Raw genomic sequence first — 7,199 nt, 5'->3', positions numbered from 1 at the left:
ATCTCTCAAGTGGTTGGTGATGTCTCTGAAAAGGTTCTGACCCGATCACAACTGAAGGCAAAACAGACATCCTTATTTTCCAAAGTTGAGTTTTGTATGTTTAACTCTTTTGTATCAAAAGTTGAACCGAAGACAGTTAACACTGCTCTCGATCACTCCGATTGGGTTCAGGCGATGCAAGACAGTTAACTCTTTCGTATCAAAAGTCTGGCGCCTCATTCCAACTCCTCCAGATGCCTCAGTTGTTGGTCTCAAATGGGTCTTTAGGAATAAAATGGACAAGGAAGGGAACGTGATAAGGAACAAAGCTCGTCCGGTGGTAAAAGGATATTGTCAGGAGGAAGGGATTGATTATGAAGAGACTTTCGCTCCTGTAGCCAGGCTAGAATCTGTACGAATATTTCTTGCTTATGCTGCCCACAAAAACTTCGAAGTTTTCCAAATGGACGTCAAGTGTGCATTTCTTAATGGAGAACTAGAAGAAACTGTGTACGTGGAGCAACCTCCTGGGTTCGTGAACGAAAAGTATCCAAATCATTGCTACATTCTGGATAAAGCTGTGTATGGACTCAAACAAGCTCCGAGAGCCTGGTATGAAATGCTAACTAAATTTTTAAAGATGTCCAAATTCAAAAAAGGTTCGGTTGACCCAACCTTCTTTCGCAAAAAGGAAGGTAACCACCTTATGATAGTTCAAATTTATGTCGATGACATCATCTTTGGCTCAACGAATCCCAGCCTAACAGCTGAATTCAGAAAGCTGATGGAGACTAAATTTGAAATGAGCTCAATGGGTCCTATTAACTTTTTCCTTGGTTTAAATATTAGACAGGGACCCGAAGGCATCTTTATCAATCAGGAAGCTTACACGAAGACTCTCCTTGCAAAGTTTGGTATGATGGGAGACTCCAAAGTCAAAGTCCCAATGACATTTGGCACCAAGCTAACTCCATCCCTAGACAAACCGGCTGTTGATATCACGCTCTATTGACAAATGATAGGCTCACTGATGTATCTTACTGCTAGCAGGCCTGACATCATGTTTTCTGTGTGTTACTGTGCTAGATTTCAGGCAAACCCACGCGAACCTCACATGCTTGCAGTAAAGAACATTTTACATTATCTCAAGTGAACTGCCTCCTTAGGTCTATGGTATCCTTCCAACTCAGGCTTCTTCGTTCAAGCCTATTCAGATGCACACCTTGGAGGATGTGGACTCGACAGAAAAGCACCACTGGCGGCTGTCAATTCCTTGATGGGAAGTTGGTGAGCTGGCAATCAAAGAAACAAACGTGCGTGTCGTTGTCTACTGCCGAAGCTGAATACATAGCCGCTGCATCCTGCACCTCCCAAGTGATTTGGATCCAGAGTCAACGTCGAGACTATGGACTCAATATGAAGCAGATCCCACTATATTGTGACTCTGAAAGTGCAATTAGGATCTGTCATAACCCAGTGCAGCACTCCAAAACCAAACACATAGCACTAAGGTATCACTTCATCAAAGATCATGTGGAAGATGGAAACGTTGAAGTACACTTTGTTCGAACCACTGATCAACTGGCTGACGTCTTTACCAAAGCTCTTCCTGAAGCATCATTCAACAGAATTTTACAAGGGCTAGGTATGAAGGAATCAGAGTCAGTACCTCAAACTACCTCTCAACCTCAAAAGTAAGAAGCGAAATTGACCGAACGTTCAGGTTCGGTTAAATTATCTAACTCGCTCATCACCACAAAGGTAGTTTTCTTGGTTGTATATTTCTTGTACAAAGTTGTTTGTCTTATTGTCAAAAGTATATTTTGATTGCATGTCTCAATTCATCGGTTTTTCAAAATTTTCCAAAACCGAAACCAACCGAACGCTCGGGTTCGGTTTTTCAAAATTTTCTCAAACCAAAACCAACCGAACGTTCGGGTTCGGTTCTTCAAATTTTTCCAAAGTTTTTTTTTACTTACTCTTTCCATTTTTTTTTCTTACTTATTTAATTTATGTGTTCATTCGTTTATGGGGATAAAATTGTTGGATTACTGAAGTGTCCCTAGAAGCATGCTGCTGTATGTGTCCCAAGCCTCATAAGATTCTGAATAATAGCCTTAATGACTTGGTATAAACAAACCTTGTCTTCCCAATTAGGCTATCCCATTTATTCTAATCGTGAGCTACCTCATTTTTTTCTCACATGAGATAAGAATTTTCTGCTTGGTCCTTATTTTTGCAGCGGAGGTACTTTAGTTTCTTCCACCATCTCCATTACATTTCTCCATTACATTCATTTCATCAACGTAACCCTTGAGACTCTCAGAAATTACCACTGAGGTTTATGGTTACACAACAACTGTGTTTATGATCTCAGATTCGTGCAACTACGCGCTGAGTGAAACCCAAAATTCAACACCAAATCTGAATTGACGGTGAACAATAAATTTGCTCAAGTTTTCACCAACGAATTGACGGATGTATCCTACTGAAATCTCAAATTTTATTTTTGTGTGATTCCTATGAAATTGTTAAACACCATAACATTTCTTCCCTTGGGATCCAGTTTTTAATTTTTTCTGAGATTTTATATTTTCCAAGCCAATTTAAAATTAATTCCTACCTACTTGTTCAACAGACTACACCAGTCTCACAAGTACTTTGTTCACTTTCTTTCTTATTTCAAGATAAGAATTGTTGAATCAAAGCGAAAGCCACCCTTAAGTAGCCTTATTAAAAGAAACCTTTCAACATTTATTAATAAATGTTTGATCGTTATTCAACGGGAAACCACACTAATACTTTAAGGTCTCTCTTGATCTTGAAGGAAGAGATTCGTGCCCGGGATCATTTGTTTCGTGTCATTATTGACATCACAGTCATTCCTAAAAAGAGTTGCTTTATTTCTTTTCTTTTTACACTCTTCGCACGAAAATCTTTGATTTTCCAAAATTCCGTTACTAATAATTACAGGCTGTTTTATTGCTTTGGTGATTAATTATAAAGCTGTGGTCAAAAATCATCCACGTGGGAAGTTAATTCAAAAGATGCCATTGAAAAGATAAGACGAAGGGTTGCTGACTCAGGCGGGAGTTAAAAGGATTGAATTTCAAACGACGGTAAAAACGGAACGCCCATACTTTTACTGACATCATGGACGCGTGTGCGAATTTCAAGCGACACCTCTCTGGCACTTAAAGGCGCGTGAAAATATGACCTTCGATTCGGTCTACTTTAGTCCATTTCAAGTTCAAAGTGACGATGAGGACGATGCTCCAGTAACAAAGAAGCATCTAAAGGAGCTAAACGAGAAGGTTGACTTACTTCTTGCGTCATCCTCTAACACTCAGTCCTCTCTCTCTGAAGCCGCTCTTCAGAAGATTGTTGACGCCTTCTCCAGGGCTCAGCATGATTCTGTTGCTTCAGCCACAGCCGCCATTGATGCCTCCACAAAAGCCTGTGAGGCTGCGACCGCAAAAGTCGATAAACTATTCTCGGACGCCTCTTCCCTGTTGAAGTCCTTACAGGAGAGTGCAGACGCCACAAAGACAACGTTGGAACCAATCCTTCAACAATTGGCGACGTTCGTCTCAACGGAGTTACAGTCGTTCGCTACACTTTTCCAATCCATAAGCGACGACAACTCGGCCCTTCGTGCCTCCATTGATGAGCGCCTCGCTAAGCTTCAGGATGATCTCGCTGCCGAAAACTCATTAATGGACGTTTTGGCAAGTAAAACCACCGCCCTTAAGGTCAAGAGCACTCAGCTTTCAGACTCTCAGCAACAAATTGAAGCTCTTCGATCCAAACGAGAGGTTATAAAAACTTGTGTTTCGGATGTACACGCTGCCCTATCCAACATCCTGGAAGCACACGATCCAATTCTCAATCATTCGGTGAGGCGAACCCTTGCTGAAAAACTTGCTCCTGCCTTGGACCTTCTTAGCAAAATTGAAGGCTTACCTAGTTTCGTGTCTGATCCGAAACAAGGGGGAGAAGCGAAGTCCGGATCGAAACCACCTCCTTCCTCAAAAGAAGCGAAGTCCGGATCGAAACCACCTCCTTCCTCAAAAGCTGCTCACACAACCGAACCACCTTCGACTGGTCAAACTTCGGGTTCGGGTGTGAAGGACAAAGGAAAGAACATAGCTGAGGAAGAAGAAGAAGATGATACAGAAACCATTGCTGACTTGCTTAAACGCAAAAACGGTCGCAATGAGAAAGATGATATCAATCATGTGGCGCGTGAAGCTGAAGAAGCTGAACGAAAGAAGAAAGAAGCCCACGATCTCCTCGAGAACAGGAAAACTCTTTTCCCTGCTTGGACTTGAGAGAGAATGATTAAGGAGGTCATAGATACTCCTAGCATCCTATGGCTCGAACCGGTGATATCCTTCGACTGCAATAATTCTGTCGATTCGCAGTTCGATATGCCGTTGACTCGAAAGGCGTTTATCTTCCACGCCTTCTCCAATATTTTTGAAGTCCCTCATCCTAATTCTGAGGTCGATAAGGAGCTTATCGAGTTCTATCTAAAGGCCGCTCAACCACAATACCAAACATGGAGCGCTCAGAAGATCGTGAACGTTCGGGTCTTAAAGCCTTATACCGAAGGGAGATTCATCAACGTTCGGTTCAGGGTGATAAGAGGGTCTACTAGAACCGAACATCTTATATCATTGGCAGATCTACCGAACCTAAACCCTCATGATTGGATCGTTTTGCACAACATCCTTTTGACGAATGAAGCTGAATATGGTCAAATTATAGACCATCTCAAGAGGATGATTGTTTGTTACATCATGGAGGTCGCCCTAATGGATCAGGAGATAGCCACAGTCTTCAAGAAGAAACCGAAGATAGCTCCTGTGGGATCGGCCAGTGATCTCAATCAAATGAAGATGGGCAAGATCGACCCAAAGCGCAATACGGTCATGTTCACTAGAGCAGAAGGAAAAAAATGCCTCTTTGCTTTAGCGGATAAACATCTTTATACCACTGCTTGTCTTGAGCATGTGATGTTCATCATCCGGCGGTGTAAAGAGAATGCATCAGATGATGTCAAGTATTTCAATGATATGATCCAGTGGTACATCAGATTTAGACAGACGATACTTGCTCTTGTCTCTCGTCTGTTTTAGATTGTGAAGAAGAAGGTACCTGCTGCTGCTGCTGGCTCAAGTAACAAGTGAAGATCTCGCTCCATTTGACGCAAAGGGGGAGATTGTTGAGTTGAAGACTCGTTTGAAGATTGCGTCATTGGGCTCAGCTGTTAGTCCATTTATTTTGTACTCCGGTTTTGGGCCTGTCCAACCGTGAGTTTATTAGGTTTACTATATAAAGATATGCTTAAATGCATATTAGGTTAATGATTTTAGAGAAGTAACGATCATTACGATAGAAGTGTAGATTTCTTTATCGTTCTTGTAAATCTCCAACCCTCCACAGTTGATGTTCTTGATCGAGCTCTTGTAAGGGTTTATTTTATAATCATTCGACACGTTTGATTCATCCTTGAGTTGTTCTTTATTTTGCGTTCATTCTTGCTGTATAAATATTTATTTACCTGTTTAAGATCTAATCGATCTTCCAGATTAAGTTTCAATCTCATCAATGGTGGTGGTGGAGGTGGAGTGGTGAGGTTTATAATAGGGTCTTGGATAATGGAATAAAAAATATTTGAAGTGGGAACAGATGAGGAATGAGGAGAGGATACCTTTGGAATTGATTATGAAGTTGGAGGTTCGGAAGTGTGGGCTGTATCCTCCTCCTCATGATGGTGGGGGTTAGTGGCTTGAACTTCCGATTCAGTCCTCTCGTCTGAATCTTCTTCTTGAATAGGACTGGGAGATTGGGGTTTCAGAACTGGTTTCCGTCTTCTCCGGAATACTCACAACTTCGGAAGATGAAGCTTTGGCTTTTCGTTTTCCTCCCCTTTTTGGCTTTTCACTTGCATCTATGATTTGTTATAGCTATGCAGGGTTTGGGCGAGTGCCAGATGAAGGCAAGGATCGATACGCCCTTATGAGATCATTGTCCATCGGAACTATTGCTAACATCACCTCCGACAAAGAACCCATGAAATCGAAAATTTGTAGATCTAACATTACAAATGTGGTGGTCTATAGCTTGGGGATCTTCGCTATCAAAGAGTCTGTCATCATCAGAACATGATAGCGCTATAACACCATTTTGACTACAATCAATTAATAACGAGCACACGAAATTTCCATGTGTTGAGTGGTTGAGTTGGTGCTCTATACAAACTGAGCCCAGATTACGGAACCAAAATCCAAAGTAATACCTTTGAAGAGCCCATAGATAAGAGTGTAGAACATCTTGCTAGCACTATCAAAACCTTTAACCCGTTCTGAAAGTCCTTTGAACAAAATAGTGAAGAGGCCATTCCACATAGACGACAAGTAGGATTTTCGGAACTTTGAGAGAAGTGAGATGTTGCCGATATATACCATTTGGTAAAACATCTAAATCAAGCCAATGTCGGGGATCGATTATGGGTCGACGCTAGCTTCAGAAGATGCAAGCCCTAGCATTTTGCAGAAATAGGGCTTGTTTATCGAGGTCTTGTGGTTGTCCACCTTGAAGTTAATAATCTCCTCTTGTTTGTTGTAGATGACTGTGGAGAACGCCCTTGACAGATGCACCAGAGGAACTTTGTCTATCATTGTTAGGGCTTTCATGAGAGGGGAAAACTTTAGACATTCGATGATGGTACGAACCAGAGCATTGTAGCAAGAAGCATCCAAATCAATGATCATGTTATGGTTGGGCTTTACTGGGAGAATAATCACTAAACCAGATTGGTTGCAAAGGAGACATTTTCAGATGAAGCATCCATTGTTGTGAGAGAGATGATGAATAGTAGAGAGCTAGAGCAGTTGTTGCTTTAAAACTTTGAGAATTGTGTTTTCGGTGAGAGAAAGTGAACCGTTTGAAAACCCCTTTTAAACGGTATATGATGAATCGAGAGAAACCGCTGTTTCACGTTCCCTAGTATCCAAAACGTTAAACTGTAAAATCGTGCCAACTCATCATCATGTGTCAGCGGTCGTTGTAATAGACACGCACATGTCAGGAAATTCAAAAGTCACGCCTCTTGTTGATCTTGCACTTTTAAAGACAAGTCGTTTCGGAATCTCAACTTTCATAACCAATAATCATCAATCCAAACAGTAACTAGACTATGTAAAATTACAAGG

Source organism: Lactuca sativa, chromosome 4 (genome assembly GCF_002870075.4).
Source record: "Lactuca sativa cultivar Salinas chromosome 4, Lsat_Salinas_v11, whole genome shotgun sequence".
In the NCBI taxonomy this organism is placed as follows: Eukaryota; Viridiplantae; Streptophyta; class Magnoliopsida; order Asterales; family Asteraceae; genus Lactuca; species Lactuca sativa.
This window is presented reverse-complemented; position numbering follows the sequence as displayed.